The 23,109-nt window shown below is 32.1% G+C and overlaps 1 long non-coding RNA gene and 1 pseudogene across 1 annotated transcript in view; one reads left to right on the top strand and one right to left on the bottom strand.

The window, feature by feature from the left end:
* LOC145243018 (uncharacterized) overlaps positions 1 to 23,109 on the top strand; it is a 245,296-nt gene that overhangs the window by 143,573 nt on the left and 78,614 nt on the right. The gene's annotated exons all lie outside the window — the stretch shown is intronic.
* On the bottom strand, positions 8,861 to 8,977 carry LOC145243153 (5S ribosomal RNA; annotated as a pseudogene).

Genomic DNA, 23,109 nt, shown 5'->3' with positions numbered 1-23,109 from the left:
TTTCTGTATTACAATTGTTGTATTTAACGCATTTATTTATATTTGCTTGGGTAGGCGCATGGTAAAATTTACTGGTTGCTAAAATCATGTATTCCTAAATCCATAATAATCAGTTCTTTGAGTAAGGAGTTTATTGTGTACAGCAAAACACATTTATAATCTATAAACCCTCAACACCTAAACCTTCAAATTTATAACAAACGAAATAATGAGTATATGTTACTCACTTAATTGCCAGAGATATATATTATTTCAAAAGTCATGATGATTTTCATTAGCTTAGCAAATTATACTGTACATAGAATAGACATATATATATATATGTGTGTGTGTGTGTGTGTGTGTGTGTGTGTGTGTGTGTGTGTGTGTGTGTGTGTGTGTTTGGACGATTAATCGGAATCGGAATCGGGAATCGAGAAAATTGGAACTTTTTTAAGTTATCGGCATCGAAATCGGATAAAATTGTGCCTACTTTCCGATGCCAAAAACGATTCTTGTTATTGTTTATTATTTGGTTTGTTTTTATTTAAAACTTAATTTTGCATTATTTTTTTATTTAAAACTTAATTTTGCATTATTTTTTTATTTAAAACTTAATTTTCCATTAGTTTGTTTTTATCTAAAACTTAATTTTCCATTAGTTTGTTTTTATTTAAAACTTAATTTTCCATTAGTTTGTTTTTATTTAAAACTTAATTTTCCATTAGTTTGTTTTTATTTAAAACTCAATTTTCCATTATTTTTTTTATTTAAAACTTAATTTTCCATTAGTTTGTTTTTATTTAAAACTTAATGGTCCATTAGTTTGTTTTTATTTAAAACTCAATTTTCCATTAGTTTGTTTTTATTTAAAACTCAATTTTCCATTATTTTTTTTATTTAAAACTTAATTTTCCATTAGTTTGTTTTTATTTAAAACTTAATTGTCCATTAGTTTGTTTTTATTTAAAACTTAATTTCCCATTAGTGCTACTGAAGATGGAACGGTAAATGTGTAATGGTTTTAATCTACAAACAAAATTAAAATCCATAAATCATCAACACGAGTGTATTTTTACGTTCACGAAAATATATCACAAGAGTTTTTAAGGTAATCTAAAAAAAAAAAAAAACCAACTCTACAGCTAAATATTTAGCGATTTCTAAAGAATCGGAATCGGAATCAGAAATTTTACCGGAACCGGGAAAAAGTTTTGGAATCGTTCCATCACTAATATATATATATATATATATATATATATATATATATATATATATATATATATATATATATATATATATATATATATATACAGGGTGTTTCAAAAGTCTTGGGAACATTACAAATTCGTATATCTCATGAACTATTCCAGGTAGAAAAATGAAACTGGTGTCATTTTAAAGCTTGCTTAATCAAGTTTTTGGTCATACTAATGATTTTCGTCTTATCTTTCCATGTGCAGTAATGGCGTTCTCTAAACAAGACAAGGCGTTTTGCGTCCTCCAATTTGCAAAGACTGAATCGTGGACATGTGTTCAGCGTGCATTTCGCAGGAAATTTAAAAAAGAAGTCCCTGAAAGGAAACCCATTGTCAGATGGCATGCTAAATTTGTGAAAGATGGGTGTTTGTGCCCAAGTAAGCGAACAGGTCGCCCTTCAACTTCAGAAGCTGCAGTTGAGCAAGTCCGGACAGCCTTTCAGTGGAGCCCCCGTAAATCAGTGAGAAGAGCCAGCAGGGAACTTCAGCTTGCTCCAGCAACTGTCTGGCGTGTCTTAAGGAAACGACTGCAAATGGTACCTTACATGCTCAAGTTGGTCCAAAAGTTGAAGGACACTGATAAGCCACTTCGCCGTGACTTTTGCATTGCAATGCAAGAGAAGTTGGAAGATAACGGCTTTGATGACCGGCTTGTTTTTAGCGATGAGGCGACCTTCCATCTGAATGGCAAAGTTAACAAGCATAGCACTCGCATATGGGGTGCTGAGAATCCTCATGAAATTCTTGAGCACGAGCGAGATTCACCAAAAGTGAACGTGTTTTGTGCAATTTCCAAGAAAGGTGTCTATGGACCGTTCTTCTTTGAAGAGGCAACTATCACTGGTGAATCCTATCTCAACATGATGGAAGACTGGTTAATGGCTCAGTTGGAAGAAGCAGAATCTGATGACTTCATTTTTCAACAAGATGGTGCACCACCACACTGGAGACTTAGAGTAAGGCAGTTTCTTAACACAAGGCTGCCTGGTAGATGGATTGGGAGATCTGGGCGAGGTGATGACGTTCTCATGCCCTGGCCTCCTAGGTCTCCAGATCTTACCCCGTGTGACTTTTTCCTTTGGGGCTTCGTCAAGCAACAAGTCTATGTGCCGCCCCTTCCAAGAGATATTGACTAACTAAAGGCTCGAATAATGGCAGTTGTGGGAACCATTGACGTCAAGATGCTGGAACGCGTTTGGCAGGAAATGGACTATCGACTAGATGTCTGCCGTGTGACGAATGGTGCTCATATTAAGCAAGTTTGAAGATTCCCCACAAAACTTGAAACTTTCACCTTTCCAACGGTACCAATTTCATTTTTTAACTCCTAATAGTTTTTGAGTTATTAAAAATCTTTATGTTCCCAAGACTTTTGAAACACCCTGTATATATATATATATATATATATATATATATATATATATATATATATATATATATATATATATATATATTAACCAGTAGTGAAAAACCGGACTAGAGTGCTCAATGTGTAGCCAGAGCAGTATATATACTATAATTAATTATTTAATTTACCATCTACATATAATATATATTATATATTTTTCTTTTATATTTACCTCTCACTAATTCTCTCTATAATAATTATATTTTTTAACACGAAGCTTATTTACATATATTTACGTATTTGCGTATGTACGTATACTCAAGCACATGCTCCTCCCCCATTGATGTGTGTACATATTTTGTACATATGTATTCATGTGTATGTATTTGTTTGTTTTTGTTATTTACTTATTATTAACATTTTCTTTATAAGTATATTAATTCTTATTTATTATTTAATTAACTTACTGATATTCTTACTTATTTTTATTTTATCAAAATAAGCCTATAACGAATAATTCACCTATTTACCCTCCTATTATCCCATTCTTTCTTTCAACTAAACGCCAGACAATTCAAAAAATTATAAATAATAAATAAAAAAAACAAAAAAATAATTTTTCAATCCCTCCCTGCCCGGCTAATTTTTATGTATATATGTATATATATATATGTATACATGTGTTGTATATGTATGTATATGTATATATGTATATATATCTATGTATATGTATATATGTATATGTATATGTATATATATATGTGTATGTGTGTATGTATAACTGTATATGTGTATATATATATGTATTTGTACTTGTGTGCGTATCTTCCACATGTGTTTTTATATGTGTGTGTATTTTTGTGTGTATGTGTTTTATTCACTTATCACAAACATCTCCCTAATAATTTTATTAATTTATTATTTGATTAACTTACTGATATTCCTACCTATCTCTATATTATTAAAATAAACCTGTAACTTATAACCCATTAATTCATCCTACTATTTTCCTTCTCTCTTTCTTTCAACTACAACACCCGCAAATTAAAAAATTAATAAATAATAAATAATTTATAAAATATTTTTCAATCCCCCTCCCAGCTAATTTATACATATATATATATATGTGTGTGTGTGTGTGTGTGTGTGTGTGTACTTGTATGTATGTGTATTTGTATTTATATGTTTATATATGTATATATGTATGTATATTTATGTATTTGTGTATATATATTTATATATACTCAGACATGTGCTTTTCCCCATTGACGTATGTGTATATGCTGTACATATGTATGCATGTGTTTGTATCTGTATGTGTGTTATTTATTATCATATTTTTTCCTTAATTTTATTAATCTATTATTTAAGTTACTTACTGAAAGTTTCACCTATTTTATTTTATTAAAATAAACCCGTAACGTATAATTTCTACTTGCCCGGCTAATTTATTTATTTATTTATATATATATATATATATATATATATATATATATATATATATATATATATATATAAATTAGCCGGGCAGGTAAAAATTATACGTTACGGGTATATATATATATATATATATATATATATATATATATATATATATATGTGTGTGTGTGTGTGTGCGTGTATGTATGTGTATTTTTATGAATATATATATATATATATATATGTGTGTGTGTGTGTGTGTGTGTATGCATGTATATGTATGTATATATGTATATTTATATTTTTATGTTTACGTATCTGTTTTTTGGGGTTTTTTTTGTTTTTTTAATATATACTTAGGCATGTGTTCTCCCCCCCCCCATTGATGTGCCTCCGTACGTTGTACAGGTGTACGCGTGTATGTGTATTTATGTGTGTGTGTGTTTTATTTACTTATCATAAACAATTATTTATTAATATTTTAATTTTTAATTTATTTTTAATTTATTTTATTTACTTACTGATATTCTTACTTATCATTATACTATCAAAATAAACCTGTAACGTATAATTTATTAATTTATCATTCTATTTTTTCGTTTCTTTTTTATAAACAATAAATATCTTTCAATCTCTCCCCGCCCGGCTAAATCAATTTAAACCCCATTTTCAACCCGTTCCTTCCTCCTCCCACCACACCATGCCCACTAACATTAACTCTCCAACCTGTTGCCATGTTGATCCTTTAAATTAACTGTTACTTATGCCGTTATAAATATGAATAGCGTCTTTTAATTTTAAACCGTTATAAACTAAAAAAAACTTTTATAAGGATTAACTCTCTTATCGTATACACTCCTACTACTTTAAATTCCAACGTCCTCTCCTCCCCAGTCCCCCTTCTTTTCTAACTCCCCTTCATCTACGATTTTTCCATTCTTATTTCATTTTATAACTTAGTCCATCTATGAATTCTGACGATGCTAGTTGGATATTTCCTCTCTTTGAGGATCTTCCTCTAGTTGAAACAATATGTAAACTCATTCTGGACTCACAGTCATAAATTTCTTATATATATATATATATATATATATATATATATATATATATATACATATATATATATATATATAATTATAAAACTCAAATGACATTGTAACGAGTGATGTAACCCACTTTCTGGTTTACGACATCCGGTTGCGCTTGCGCGCATAAACATTAACCCATAATAACGTAAACAAATAAGCACAAATCGCTTCTTTTGCAGATTTTGACCTGCGCACTGAAATATTAACGTTATTATTTCGAAATCATTATTCAACATAGGAAGAGTGGGGATGTTTTGCAACTATTCTTTATTACAACTATACTGTCGCTATTTTCTTACAACTAAACAACTTTAACCCGTTGACGAACATAAGAAAAATTGTAGTAAAGCCAAGACTACTACTACTACTACTACTACTCTTCTCTATCCGTCCCTTTTCCTTCCTTCCTTCCTTCCTTCCTTCAGTTTTTATTTTTTTGCTTACATTTCTAGATACAAAATAGTTGTGTGAGAACGGTGAATTTGTTGGCACATTTACTAATCTGTTTCAATATCAGTTTTATTTTATTTTATTTATTCAGGTTTTATTTTTTTGCTTCAGGTTTTATTAATTTTTTTTTAGATTCTAAGTTTCTATAACTTGGTTGAAGGATTCCAATATGGGTTTTTCATCCCTACATTTCTCATCGGTAGTTTCATGTGCGTTTTTGCTGCTAAATGACTTTTGTTGGCGTTCGATTCGTAGGAAAATCATGTTTAATTTTCGATTTTTGAGCGATTATTCGGAAAAATAGATAACTTTACACGAATAGGGAGAATTTTTTTCATGTTTGAGTGATCCGTCCGTGATTTTTCATTTTAATATACTTTCATAGAAATGCTTCTGTTATGTAAAAAAAAAAAAAAACTATTTTTTTTTTACGTTACAAGTGTCACGCTCAGACATGAATTTCATAGCTAATATAACGTACTGACCCAACGACTCACGGGTAGTCTAGTATATCTATATCTATCTATCTATCTATCTCTTTCTCTCTCTTTCTCTCTCTCTCTCTTTCTCTTTCTCTCTCTCTATATATATATATTAGTCTAGTATATCTATATCTATCTATCTCTCTCTATCTCTCTCTCTCTCTCTATATATATATATATACATATATTAGTCTAGTATATCTATATCTATCTATCTCTATATATCTATATATATATATATATTAGTCTAGTATATATCTATCTATCTATCTATATATATATATATATATATATATATATATATATATATATTATTCAAACACTACCGTGTTTGAGTATGTGATTAAGAGTTAGCTTTACTCATTTAGAATTGCTTTGTAAGTTTCGCCGTTCACTTATTTTTCGACCAAATTTCAAACAATTAGTACAGTTGATAGATCACCTTCTCGGCTATATTTTGAAATAAATAATTTCGATTTTCGTTCATTAAAACAAAAGTGTTCAAAAGTCCTCAGAATTAGAAAGGAACGTGAGAGACGGTTTCTTCTGATTGGCTTTTGGTATCATAGCAACTTTTTCGTCGCCGGCACCTTCATAAATCATAGCGGAAATGTCGCTCACATGACATCTTATTGGTGTTATTTAGAGAGAGTTAACATAAGTGATGCTCTTTGCCGTGCTAGGGCTGATAATAGTTTGCTTACGATGTCTCTTTTTGCCCCTTTTTCATGTTTATTTACTCAGTTGCATCTTTTATTTGATTTTTTATTTTATTTGTTCAATTTAACAAGTTGGTAACAATTTTTATGAATTGTTGACAATGCGTATGATATTGAACACAAAAAAGAAAATATTATTTAATATTAATTTTATATTAATTAAGTAATTATTATATTCATTATAAATGTTATATAAGCCCGGAAAAATCATGGATTACATAGAAAAATGCGAGCATGAAAAGTAATATGGTTATGATTAAGCTTAAAAAAGAAAAAGGACTAGGTGTTAAAACTGGAAAAGCATAAGACAAGATATTCTAGTAAAAAAATATAATAAAGTTATAACTCAGAATATAGCAGCTTTAAGAATTTATATATAATATTAAATTGAATTAAAAAAATCCTTACGCTGCAAATTATAAATATATCATGATTTTTACTATAATAATGAAGCCTAATGTAATTACAGAGCGTATAACAAGTAAACGACAAAAGTATATATTCCAAATTTCAAATTGTATAATGAATAACTACAATGCAACGATACATTCGTCGTTAATTTTAAAAGAAAGAATTAAAAAAAAATTTAACTCAGAAGCTGTAATCATGGAACCTGGTCGCGTGTGTACATTAATGTATGCAAATACATTCAGCATGTTTTACTGAAATTAATAATATATAGTTAGAAGATTGTCATATATGTACATAATAAATATTCTCAGGTTAATAGTAATGAAAAAAACAAAACTAATGAATTCAAGGAAGTTATTGATCTCCTCGACGGTCGTACATCTAAATAATATGATATAAATGCGGGAGTGGCACAGGAGTCTATCCTTGGACATTTATTATTCCTAATATTCAGAAATTACCTCCCCGACAAAATTGCGTCTGAGATGGGTATATATGCTGATGACACCGCGCTCTATAACAGACACGACAAGAAAACAAATGAACATATATATAAGGAAATGGTAGAAACACTAAAGGATGACCTCCAATCTGTAGTGGAATTGGGACAAAAATGGATGGTCTAAACGTGTTTCCTTCAATAATTACAAGAAACCTTCTCTACCACCAATAGCAATGGCCAAAGACTCTTTTCTGAAAGTACTTCTTTTAAACTCCTTGGCCTAAAGTTCACAGGAAACATGAGTTGAAACAATTACATTGAGAGCATTGCCAGGACCGCTACGAAGAAGGTAGGTTTTCTGTACCGTGCTAGAAAGCTACTAACGCCCGAAAGTATCCTGTACCTCTATAAGGTCACCATTCGTCCATGTATGGAGTATTGTTGTCATATTTGGGCTGGTGCATCTACTACTAGTCTCTCGCGCCTAGACAAGGTACAAAAGAGAGGTGCCAACCTGATAGGTCCTGAACTGTCATTTAAGCTTCAGCCTCTGTCCCACCGACGAAATGTTGCATCCCTCTGCCAGTTTAATAGTGAATACTCTGGCGAACTGCAAGCACTTGTGTCCCCACGACGTAATTACTCTCGACAAACCCGACAAGCAGCTAAATCCCACCCCTACACAGTAGAGATCCCTAGATGTAAGAAAACTTTCTACTCCAGTAGTTTCTTCCCCAGAACCGCTAGACTTTGGAATTTCCTTCTCGGGTCCCTGCTTCCCCAACTGTACTGACAATCAGAAGTTCAAGTGTAATGTGAACCGACATCTTGCTGCCTAACTCCCTACATAGTACCCCAGTAGATCATGTCCCTAATAGTAGCCCCCTACACCAAATTGGCAATGTGCCTTGTTTGGGGTGAAAATGTAATTAAAAAAAAACAATGAATTTATTGATAGTGTTCAATAAAAAGGGCAATATATATTTTGATGTAATTTTAACTAACTTACATGATTACGACAATAACAAAGCTACTGTTCCGATTAAATAACGACCTTCATAGCGGCTAGCTAGTAGTGTATATTTATGGCAGCCGGGTACTTCAGTCTTGGATAGACTATAGATACCAACGAAAGATGGCTTGCACGTGAAATTTTTGTGGCAGAAGTTGCGCAATCTCCAACCGCACCTCTCCTGAGACGACACTGTTAAATACCAGTGGCAAGTGAAGTATAGGACGACTGGAAACAAATGCCGAGATAGGCACATACAGCGCCTAGAATTACCAAATGGTCACCAATCTGATACTAACCAGGCTCAACGTTGCTTAACTTGGGTGATCTGACGAGAACCGGTGTGTCAACGCGATTATGCCGTATATAAATTAATAAAAATATTATGCCGTATATAAATAATAACAATAAAATATTTATGGAATAGTGATTATATACGCATGTGTGTTCGCTTCTAAGTGTACATAGTGTTCATAGCGATCGATGTGTGTGAATCTAAGCTTTTCTAGCCATTCAAGTGAATATCTGGACTAACATCGGAGTTATTACACGTCGTTCCTATCGACGGTTGTTCATGCGGACTTGTATGCACTTTGCAATGAACGTCATCCATTTTATCACCATCGATTAGAAGTTGGGTAGTGTCGTCGTCGTTGTCGATGATGATGATGATGATGATGATGATGATGATGATGATGATGATGATGATGATGATGATGAACTGTAATGTAATATGAGAGTATGCTCTCTGTATTGATGATGTAAAAGATGCTGCAAATAAGAAGAAAAGAAACCGGAAAAACGAACACAAAAAAGTTATGATATATATAAGTAAAATTAATATATATAAGTATAAGGTGCCTTAAATAAATGTCCAGAATTGTTTTGTAAACGCGTTTAAAATTGTCGAAGACTCTTGAAAATTCAGTATGTGACTGCTATACATCCTATGGGATGACTGACCAATTTTTATGATTTCAACACGGGTATGACCTAGATGCACTGGGTTCCCACAGGACAAACAGTAAACAAGGAATACTATTTGGGGGTTTTGAGGGAGTTCAGAAAGTGATTCTGTCGGAAGTGGTCAGCACTCTTAAAATCGGGTCAGTGGCATTTCCACCAGGACAATGCACCAGTCCACAACTTGTCAAAGACTATTTGACCAAGATGGACATCAAGACAGTTCTTTACCCTCCCTATAGTTCAGACCTTGCTCCATGTGAATTTTGGTTATTCCCTAAGCTCAAGGAAACCCTTAGAGGTTGTCCTCATGAGATAATTGAAGAAATGAAAGAGGCTGTGACAAGGGTCATTGACACGCTCACACACGATGACTTCCATAGGGCCTTCCAGAAGTTGTTAGAACGGTACAAGTGCATTGCAGCCGGAAGAGATTACTTCGAAGGGGACTAGAGTTTCATGTGTGTACTATCAATAAAAGTGCCCATACGAAAAAACTCTGAAAACTTATTGAAGGTTCCCCGTATAGAGTTATGATATATAATTAAGCCTAAGAAAGAAGGGAAGGCGAGAAAGAAAAATAGTAAAATGGACAAATGGAAAATTGTTATTATTTACGCATTAGGAGTAATCACACAGGCCATCATCAAAAATTTGTCTTTGGAAACATAACTAGTGTTCTCTGGAGTCTGAGTGACAACAAAACTACCCAGATTTCCAGTACTCTCCACCTCTTTCTATAACCTTTGCAAAAGAATTTACGTTATCGCAACAGCAGCCAATTACCATTGATTTCTTGTTGGTAGCCACCATTGGTCTCCACTACAATTTGGTTGGCAATAAGCCTCCCCAAGGTCCCAATCCTATTTGCACTTAACCAACGGAGGTCTGGCTGGTGCTTTCTCTCCTTGGTCTTTCCATCCCTGAGCTTGTCTTTTTTTATATATTCTTTTTGGTCTAGATTGCTGCATTCACTTATTATGTAGTTTATTGTTTCGTCTCTTTGTCCGCAGAGTCTGCATTTGCTGTTTTCTTGTGTCTTGTCGATCATTGGTTGGCTACGATTAGTTCTAATTGCGTTATCTTGTGCGGCTGTTAAGGCTAGAGTTTCCTTATTTAGGTTTCCATTTTGTAGTCATTTCCAACTGTTTTCGTTAGTCTCATCTTTTGTAATCCTTATGAATCGTCTGTGTAACTGTTTCTCTTCCAATTTTCTTTTCCTTGTATTAGTCCTCGTCTCGTTTTTTCTATCTTATTTGTTTTTTCCGTATTTCTTGCTGCGGTAATTATTCTTTCGATGTTCTGCATTGTGTATTTTCCTAATTCACACAGTCTTGTATACAAACCAGCCCACTTTCTCTGTCTTTCCTTTTCACATAGAGTCGATCAGTGTCATCCTTTAAGTGTAGTGCATTGTGCATTGTCATGAGTTTCCTGGTCTTCTGATCAAGATTTTACCTTTCTTCTTTGGTCCACCTATAAACGGTCCAAAGTATCTTATTAGTGACACTTCCCAAGTGTTTATTATTTTACTTAGGTTTCTACTACATAATTTAGTTTCAATGATTTTTTTTTTGTTCTCTTGAGGTATTCCTTTCTAATTTTCTTTTGCATTTCCGTTGCTTTGATGGTGTCTGCTTCAAGAACTCCCAAGTATTTGTAACTTTTATGTTCACCTAGTGCTCTCATCTCTGTTTCATTGGGTATTATTATTATTATTATTATTATTATTATTATTATTATTATTATTATTATTATTATTTTGTGTCTGATTGTTGGCATTGCCGATTTTGTACTAATAGGCGGATCATAACAAATGACTATAGGCTACCACCATCTTCTTTTCTCAGTCTTTTCTGCAAGATCCTGACTGTTCCCAACAAGGAAGTCTTTTTAAGCACTCTAACATTCCAATGAAACCCAATTTTCTCAATCCACTTTCACTTTCACTTTCTTCAATCTTTTTATCTCCCTTTTCAAGTCTTGGTACTTTTTCTTTTTCCTCCACATTCACATCAGCTGGCACTTCTTCTTCTTCTTCTTCTTCTTCTTCTTCGTCTTATTATTATTATTATTATTATTATTATTATTATTTTGGTTGTTGTTATTATTATTATTATTATTATTATTGTTGTTGTTGTTGTTGTTGTTGTAGTAGTAGTAGTAGTAGTAGTAGTAGTAGTAGTAGTAGTAGTAGTAGTAGTAGTAGTGTTCTCTTTACAACAGAGGAATTACCAGACTGCTCATTTGCCCATGAATGAGAATATATATCAAATCGATTGGCCATTGATACCTACGGATTTACGGAAACACAAGAAATCCTACCTTTTGGTATAAAAAATACTGAACGTATCAGTTCTTGATTTGATATTTTTATCTTAGCCCAAAAGTAATGCAACTTGCAAATCGCATGTTCCCAGTTATACACGTTATTGGTAAATTTGTAAGGTTGTCTGTAAGCCCCTAAATTTGTCGTATAGTCTTATGGAAGCGAACAGGTTCGGTAGTTGTGTTCAATAACCACTTTTCAATAATGGTTCTTTTGAACGTCAACCTTTGCTTCTTCAGCTATTGTTCAAAGTGCCCTTTCAGAAAAGCTATGTAAACATGTGACGTCATATTTACGTCTTCTGGGACTCTCCATGGGCCAACTAAAGTATCCCCGATAATCCCAGCCCAAATCATTATCCCACCACCACCTTGTTGGCGCCTTGAACGCTGATGACGATGTCGTCCATCTAGGACCCATCCCTTGATCCAGCCATCTCGGCCATCAAGACTGACACGCACTTCATCCGTAAACAAAACTTTAGAAAAATCCGTTTTCATGATGTCCTCTGCCCATTTCTATCGGTTTTGTATGTGATGTTGCTTTAATGGAGGTTTTGTTACGGCTTAACAGATTTATGCGGATTGGAGGGGGCCTTGTTCGGAGTAACACACACACACACACACACACACACACACATATATATATATATATATATATATATATATATATATATATATATATATATATATATATAATTATTTACTATAATAATTAAATACCTACAGACACTAGTGTTTCATCCTTTCGGGAATCTTCAGTGCAGGGTGTCACGATTAACACCAGTCGACAGATTCGAACTCGGCAACAGGAGCCATCTCTGGCTCGATCAGCAAAGACCGTATCCGCGTGAAATAAAGTTGAATTTAAACATTTTAATGTTAAATGTTCTTTACGTCAATCATATATATATATATATATAAAGTCTGGTATCTGTAATTCGCTCTTAATTACTAAACTAATCATTATGAATGTTTAAAAATATATACTACGCGAAATGGTGGGTAATATGGGCTATATTTAGTTTAATTTAGTTGCAAAAGGGGCAAAGAGAAGATAGAAGCCTATCGTCAAATTTCAGATATCTCCGGTTTTTGTAGAATTTTTACAGTGTGAGGGAGGTTCCAAAAGTAATACCTCCTATTTTTATTCTGCTCAAATTGATCATTACATTGTTACATCTATGACATGAATGTTTCATCTCTTTGTCGCAGATATTGACGATGGCTTGTTTTAATAGTGGCATTCCAATCTTCGTATTTTAGTTTTTTCAGTTAAAAATAGGAAGCCTTACTTTTGGAGCGACTCTTGTAGATCTTAGACATCAACATATTCACGATATTTCAGATTCTTTGAAGTATTTAAAAGAAGTTTTAGCTTAGTTTTCATGATATTTTTCAAATGGGATTTTGTCTATATTATGCGATCTAGAAATTTTCCAAAGGACAAGAATTTGGCAATTATCAATTAATGCCAACACGTATTGTTGAATTTTTATAAAAATCAAGAGTAATGTTTCACGCCAGCTTTTTATTGGGTTAATATTAAATTAATAACTAAATAAAAGCTTCAAATTGACTAAATAAGGCAGAGCTTAATCTAATTTATAAAATTCACTATGTCTGTCTGTCTGTCTGTCTCCATATTTTCAAACTCTATCTCTTCCGAAACTAAAAGTCGTAGAGCGGTGCTAGAAGCCTCAAATGATTGGATTTCTATGGACCGTTCTTTTATGGTTCTTTAGCCGGTTAAAATAGACGTGCCCAGGGTGATAAAAACAGAATTTCCGGCCACGGTTATGGTTTTTGGTGTGGTTGCAAGTGAGGGCCATATCATGCCGAAGTTGACGTCGGCTTGAAAGTCAACACCAAGGTGTACATGGATGTGCTGAAGAGTGTGGTGATCCCTTGGTGCAATCAGGTGACCGCTGGCAGACCCAGGATGTGGCAGCAGGACTCGTCACCGATCCAAAGAGATCCAGGCTTAGTTTCAGAAGAAGTGCTGCGACTGTACCTTCTCTCACTGCCCCCCCTCCCTGACATAAAGCTGTTGGACTACTTAGTTAAGTCGAGAACATCACCAACATGACCTCCTACAACACCAAAGTCAGCCTGATCGCCGCCATCTGCCGAGTATTCGCCGAGCTTCTGCCTGCGTTTGTGGAAAAAGGCATGCTCCTAGTTCCGGACCCTATCGAGGCGGTGATTGAGGATGAAGGCGGCTACTTTGAATAGATATCAGATCTTCTACATAATCAAGTTACGTGAATTATTTTTTTCAATGAAAGCTGTAATGTTTTTTTATTTAGGGCGACTCTTTTATCGTTCCTCCTTATATATATATATATATATATATATATATATATATATATATATATATATATATATATATATATAGTAGCATCCCGGGATACGGCATTAAAAATTAGTAACAAAGTACAGTACTGTATACAATACACATGTATATAATCAAATAACATTAAAAATAACACCGTAACCAGGGGCCGAAAAAACATCGTATTCCACATCGTAGCCTAAAAAAACGAATCCTTGGGCCACTGTATCCCGGGGTTCTACTGTATATAATGAGAAAGAGAGAGAGGGGGGAGAGTAGCAGGTCCCGTTTCCCGGCGTTTACCACATTAAAAATTGACTTTGTGTAAAAGTTCGGTCTTGTGAGGAGGCAAGTACCAAAGTAAACTGTTAAAATAACGACAGTATTATTTAAAAACACGTTTTTTTTTTTTTTTTTTACATGAAGAGGAAAATGTAATTAACTATTCTATACTTTCTCCTAACAATTTAATGAACTTAAAAATGAATAAAGATTAACGTGAAAATTGTAACTTCTATAACTGAGGTGAATTTTGAGTATCTTATCCACTTCCACCCAAAAATGTTACCAAAGACAAGAAAAGTTACTCTTCTCAGTGTATCTTCTGTACTTTTTTTAAATAAAGCAAAAAGAAAATGGGAGGGTTTATTTTTGGAACAAATCTTGTATGACAAATCTCGCTCCGGGCGCCCATGCACAGCCATCGTACATTGCTGGCAAAAGTGCATCGAGAATTTGGAGTGACTGTATGATAATAAATTCTGGGGTGCAATAAGTCGCTCGTTTTAATGGCACTATACCTGTATTCGTAGGTCTTCAACTTTTTTAGTTAAACAAATAGGTGGACTTATTTTTGGAACGAATTTTGCATATATATATATATATATATATATATATATATATATATATATATATATATATATATATATATATATATATATATATATGTATATATATATGCATATATATATAGAGAGAGAATAAATGACAAAAAGTTATTTCCAAAACTCGTGATGTTGATCATCTTATAATTTATTCCTTTAATTCAAGGCATTTGCAGTCTCTCTTCCAATTTTCGGATTTTTACCATGTCAACCCACACTTCAATTCCTTTTAGCGGATTGATTGTTGCTATTTTTTCTGATGAGTAAATAGATTCACTGATTGATATAATAATTAAGTATTGATTTTGCGCTACGAAGCAGATGCTGCCAAGAATTGTATAAGTCAACTGAATTAAAGGAATAAATTATAAGATGGTCAACATTATGAATTTTGGAATATAACTTTTCGTCATTTATTCTCTATATTGCTCTATAATTATATTGAGCTTCTTAAATAAGGATTGATATATATTATAAGAAAATATATTTGTACAGAAATATATATATATATATATATATATATATATATATATATTCAATAAACTATTTAAAGAACTTTCTTCCTTCTTTTTTTTTTACTCTTTTTATATTACTCTTCCCAATTTTTATTTTTATTATCAATGTAAAATTTACAACATTTTTCTTATGTTTTTTGTTGTTATTTTCAAGAATATCCATCTTACTTACTACAAAAATGCTATTCATATTTTGGTGCCTTAACCACAACACCCTTTGTGCTGATGAGGAGACTATGTTCGATGAAACATTATTTGTCAATTACTGTCAATGTAATTGTCAATTGTAAATAAAATGAATATCGTTTCCGAAACGATCGTACACTCAATTTGATTTTGTTTGTTATTTTCTTTTTGAAACTGATTTATAATTTACAATTATTAATCTTTATAGTCAATATTAATATAGCTCAAGGATAAATATAACTATTGAGCTTATTATATATCTACAACACTACGAGCACTGGTTTTAAAGTATTAATACATTAAAATAAATATTAAAATAAACTTTGCTCTTTTATACTTCAGGTCTAATTCCCTCTGTATAATATAAAAAATAATATATATATATATATATATATATATATATATATATATACATATATATATATATGACGTACTCTGCTATGACGTCATGTACGACGTATATTGTGAACGAACGGACAAACAGGAATACGACTTTATATATATATATATATATAGAGAGAGAGAGAGAGACAGACAGACAGACAGACAGAGATAGATAGATAGATAGATAGATAGATATATTGGAGACTAGATTGAAAAAGATTAATTATGCTTCACCGTTTTACAAAGCTCAGTTGACACTTAATTGAAAGCTGAAGAAGAGATGTTATTCTGAAAATTTTCGATAGAATATTCCAACTAAAAAGTCAAACATTAAAATGAATTAGAATTTACCTTGCTTCTAAAATCGTCCAAGACGCTTAGCATGAAATAGTAATTTACATGTTAATTGTTTAGACATCACTTGATTTTTTTTTTACCCAATCGTACATTGATTACATCCTTATATATATATATATATATATATATATATATATATATATATATATATATATATATATATATATATGTCATGTATATATACGGCATAATCACGGTATTCCGTATATATATACAGTATGTATGTATGTATGTATGTATATATGTATGTATGTATTCGACATAATCATGTTAACACAGGTTCCCTTCAGATCACCGAAGTTAAGCAACGTTGAGCCTGGCTAGTGCCAGATGGGTGACCATTTGGGAATTCTAGGTGCTGTATGCGCTTTCCACATATCTCGGCATTGTTTCCAGTCGCCCTGAACCTCCACTTGCTACTGGTATTCAACAATGTCGACTCAGGAGAGATGTGGTTGAAGATTGCGCAACTCTTGCCACAAAAATTTCACGCGCAGGCAGCCTTTCGTGGATATCCATAGTGTGCCAAGACTGAAGGAAGCCTTCTTTTATACGTATACGTGTGTGTGTACGTATGAAGCATGCGTTGTGTGATGGCGAACACTTAAATTCCAATCGGACCAACCATTGTCATTTACACAATGCAATTAGGTAAAAGTATGAAGGTCTCCTCTCGCTATTAAAGCCTTTAATAGCAACGCGTGTTCAATGAACCACGTACAATCATTCAGCGTTTATTTTCAGTGTGCATTGTTTTACAAATATTGAATTATTGAATCTAAACAAACTTGTAATATATTCTATAAACATATTGTTATTGCCCCATATGTCATTCTCTCTCTCTCTCTCTCTCCTCTCTCTCTCTCTCTCTCTCTCTCTCTCTCTATATATATATATATATATATATATATATATATATATATATATACATATATATATATATGAAAACAATACATATACCACTCCCCATATTGGGGATACCAAATTAGTCAAAGGGAAAATTATTCCTAACTCGCATTTAGGTAAAAATGCACTTACGTATAAATAATTGAATTCGTCCAAACGTATCGCAAAGCAAAAACAAATAAATAAAATCTCTCTCTCTCTCTCTCTCTCTCTCTCTCTCTCTCTCTCTCTCTCTCTCTCTCTCTCTCTCTCTCTCTCTCTCTTTATATGTTACTGATCATATGTGTGTGTGTGTGTGTGTGTGTGTGTGTGTGTGTGTGTGTGTGTGTGTGTGTGTGGCCAGTAACCTAAAAAAAAAGCTGTGTATTGACGATTCCAATAGGAAATGATACGGGGATCCTCTTTTATCTTTTTAGCCTAATTGCTATATATCGAGCAATGTTGAAGTAAATACTGAAAATCTGTAAACAATCTATCACCTTATAATTGTATATGTGTATATGTGTAAACATGAAATTATATATATATATATATATATATATATATATATATATATATATTTATATATATATATATATATATATATATATATTAAGTTGTACAGCACGTATGTGCGGTGCATGTATGGTGGCTTTTACCATGTTCTTAACACTGAATACTAGTTCCACAAGTCTTCTACCATGTTCTAAGCACCTACCTACAGAATAGTACACTTTAGTGCTAGAGTTGCTGTAGTCGGCGCCTTCGAACGTGTGACGAGGCGAGAGGTGGTGAAGATGAGATGTGGAGTGGGTGGGGGGAGAAGGATCTACATATCGGCCTACTAGTGTGCTTCGCTGACTGCAATTGTGCGCTCACTTCTAAAGAATCCACATAGGTACTCGTGAGGTCGATGTGTGTCGGGGGGTCGGTGTAGAGGGGGATGAGTGGTGAGTGTTGAAGAAGAAGAAGAAGAAGAAGAAGAAGAAGAAGAAGAAGAAGAAGAAGAAGAAGAAGAAGAAGAAGAATGAAAGATAAAGTTGAGAAGCAGGAAGAAACAGAAGCATCATCTGGCATGGGAAAGTCTTGGGATGCGTACTTACTTACTATATACATATTGTAGTAAGAGTACCAGAAACATCTAAGAGGTATACAATCATAATTTCAGGATAGGTCTTCCATGGATGGCAAATTAGGTTCTTCTTCTTCTTCTTCTTCTTTTTCTTCTTCTTCTTCTTCTTCTTCTTCTTACCTGAACTGTCGTAGAGTAGCTTGTACAATATTACTTACTAAAAAGCAATTGGTACTACCAACTAATATAGCTTCTACACACACACACACACAAACACACACACACACACAGATATATATATATATATCTGAGTGTGTGTGTGTGTGTGTATGGTGAGTGTATATAAGCAAACGTATATATATATGTGTATATATATAAACATACGTACATATATTAAACTATACGCGCGCACACACCTATATATATCTATCTATCTATACATATTTATATATATATATATATATATATATATATATATATATGTGTGTGTATATATACATAGAGAGAGGGAGAGAGAGAGAAAGAAAGAAAGAGAGAAAGGGTGTGGGGGGGAAGAAAGAATAATACAATTTAAGACTGTAAATTATATTTTACATGAATTAATTGTCCGACAGGATACTCAAATAAGAAATTTTCAATATTTAAATATTTTCTTACTTGAGTATCCCGTCGAACAAAAAATTCTTGTAAAATATAACTTACGGTCTTAAATTGTGTTCTTTTCTGACAAGCTCTATTTTCTATTTTGTTTGTATTGAGCTTTTTTATTTGGTTGCGATTACTATATAAATATTAATATTCATAATATTCATATAGTAAGTTTAGAGAAACTTTTAGCTGGTAAATTTAATTTTTACTTATGGATTTTGATATATATATATATATATATATATATATATATATGTGTGTTTGTGTGTGTGTGTGTGTGTGTGTGTGTGTGTGTGTGTGTGTGTGTGTGTGTGTGTGTGTGTGGGTGTGTGTTTTTGTTTTTTGTTTTTTTTTGTTTTTGTTTTCTTGTTGTTTTTTTTTTAATGTTACATTAAACCTGGATAAATGATAAACAATAAATATTTATTGATTTGAAACAATAAGTAAAATTACAAATCATTACATAACTCCCACAAGTGTATTTTAATATTTTCGTAGTAGGTTTTTCCACTTATCTGAAAACTAAAATTAAAAAAATGAATACAATTCTACAGCTAAATAATAAGGTATTTCAAAAGAATCGAAATCGGTAATTGTGTTGGAATCGGAAATTTTAAACAGAATTGGCAATTTTATCCGAATCGGGAAAATATTAAAATCGTCTCATTATATATATATATATATATATATATATATATATATATATATATATATATATATATATATATATATATATATATATATATATATATATTACACCTATTGAGTTTATAATATTTGCAATACTCTTAGCACAGCACCTTTAAATATATTTTACTGAGGCTTTGCTCTTTTAGACTTTGGTTTACTATTCTCTATAATATATATATATATATATATATATATATATATATATATATATATATATATATATATATATAATCGATACAAAAATATATAAATGTTTGTATTTATTTCTTATTTGTTGACATGTAAGAATACAAAAACTCTTTCGGAAAAAAAAGTTTTTCTTACAAGCACATAATTTCGACCGATCCTTCGGTCGTCTACAGTGTGAATATATATATATATATACATATATATATATATATATATGTGTGTGTGTGTGTGTGTGTATATATATATATATATGTATATATGTATATATATATGTATATATGTATATATATATATATATATATATATATATATATATATATAATGGGACTCTCCCGTCGTATGAGCTTCCTATACAACAACTAAGTTGCTCGGAAATCCATACAGATGGTTTGTTAAATAGTGGCTCAGTCTTTGTGTAGAACCAACCACACTTTTTTAGTATTACTGCTAATCTTTTGTCGGTGTAGATGACTGCCACAAGACAGAGTATACAGTAGACCACAAGTTTTTAACATTAGCATAATATATATATATATATATATATATATATATATATATATATATATATATATATATATATAGTTTGTTATGTTATAAGTGAAGGTACTCAATATCGATGATTGTAATTTTTTGCCCCTATATGAGGGCACAGTTGGACACAAAGTTTGTTTAAAATGTATGGAAAACCCAGCTTCACACGAGATGCATTTTTGATTTGGACAAAAAAATGCCGTAGTACAGAAAGGTTTTTTCTCATTCCTTGAACGAAAACAGCAAATCCGTAATCTAGTATCAAAACAGATCCTACACTTTGCTCCTATCCAATCAAGCTGAATAGATATATTTGTCAAGTGTGTGAGGTCCATATAGAAATAAAAATATACAAGTAAAATATTTGTTTATTTCCTAATATGGCGTTTTGATTTGGTTTCAAGCGCATTTGATGCGTATTTTATTTTATGCAAATATTGTTTGTATTTCATTTCTAAGAGGAATTAGCCCGGTGATTCCTTTAGGAATGAAACACGAATGTTTCTGTGTAGTTCACTAACCATATTTTTCGCACACCGCCGTTTAGTATCGAGAGAAGAGAAAACCTCTGTGAGATTGCGTGAGCGGTGAGCCTGTTGTGAAGCAAGGGTTTCCTAATAATCAAAATTGTTTCTTTACAGTAGAAATTAAAAATCAAAGAAACCCTAAACAATGCCAGAAATACGTAGAGAACGAGCCCACATACGGGACTTGATCGCTCATTTAATACTGACAAATCTCAACGTCCCTTAACTTCAAAGATCTAACGAATGTGTCAACTTGATTTTGCGGTATATATATATATATATATATATATATATATATATATATATATATATATATATATATATATATATATATATATATATACTCACGCTGCAACTTAATTGGCACAAATTTGAGATTTTGTGTTAGTTTTTTTTTCTGAATAGTTGATTTAGTATTTAGATCAAATTGGTCTATATAAGTTCCGAGTGTGTTAAATAACATTCATGGTTGAACATATACTGCCTATATGCGCACACTCACATACATACACACACTCATACTCACATTTACACTCATATATGTGTGCATATATGTACATACATATATATATATATATATATATAAATATATATATATATAAATATATATATATATATATATATATATATATATATATATATAGTTTATTAGTTACTATGCTACTAAGGCTACTACTATGTACGCATTAAGGTGGTACGTTAATGCACACATAGCCACCAAACACACGCACACACACACACACACACACACACACACACACACACACATATGCACAAAGAGACGCGAACACGCGAGTTACCAGTGGACGTAATTAGAAGTTATCTGGTGACACGGTTTCAAATCTCAGCGTGAAAACTCTTATCAATTAGAAATTGTAAAATACTTTTAAAACGTAATATCTGATTCGAATTAAAGTTTCAAGATAAAAACCAAGTATTATGGTTCATAGCCCACGGTCTCTTGTTACATTAAGGTGCTTGGACTATTACAGGAATTCAGTTAAAAAAATATGTGTATATCTATCGCTGTAATTACAGAGCAATATATTCATTAAATTAAAAAAAACTATACCCCGAAATTCATGATGTTGACCATCTTATCATTTATTCCTTTAATTCAGTTAATATTTACAACTCTTGACAGTTTCCGTTATATATATATATATATATATATATATATATATATATATATATATATATATATATATATATATACATATACACACAAGGTGATCCAAAAAACAAAACAAAAGCTAAATGAAGGCCATCTAGAACATATGCTGTAGAACGGAGAAAAAAAGGCCAAAGACCCTAGTGTTTTGATGTGATGTTTTGAATATAATAAACTAGTTATGACCAACGTTTCACTTCATTCGGACAAAACACTAAGAAACGGGGCCTAATTGATGTTGGGGCCCATTTTTTGGGGGGGGGGTCACATTATATATATATATATATATATATATATATATATATATATATATATATATATATATATATATACTAGCATGGGTGCCCGGAGTTTTCCGAGTGTTTGGAGGTGTGTGTTGATCAAAAAAAAAAAAAAAAGAAAGTAGTAGTAAGAAGGCAGGCTCGAACCCGTACCGCGAACGGGGGAAAAACGTGACATCTTTGCCGTTACAACCACCGCCAAACTGGAAGTGACGAAGTGATTTGGTAGGGACTGCAGAGGTCATTTTTTTTAATTTGACCCCAATTATGACCCTTTTAGATTTATTGTTTTGGGCTCAAATCAAGTTATTAAGTTAGATCCATGTCCAAGGAGCCTATATCTAAAATTTCAAGTGTGTAGACCCAAAATTGTCGGAGCAGTTTTGTAGAGTTCTCAAAGTTCAGATCGTTGAACTTTGACCCCTTACAAGCCTAATTTCTAGACAGAAATTTGGCTGTTAATGGGGTAAAAGTTCAACGATTTGACCTTTAAGAACTCTACCAAACTCCTCCGACAATTTTGGGTCTAAACACTTAAAATTTTAGATAAAGGT

The sequence above is a fragment of the Euprymna scolopes genome, chromosome 21 (assembly GCF_053919585.1).
Source record: "Euprymna scolopes isolate OS-2025 chromosome 21, ASM5391958v1, whole genome shotgun sequence".
Taxonomy (NCBI): domain Eukaryota; kingdom Metazoa; phylum Mollusca; class Cephalopoda; order Sepiida; family Sepiolidae; genus Euprymna; species Euprymna scolopes.
This window is presented reverse-complemented; position numbering and strand designations above follow the sequence as displayed.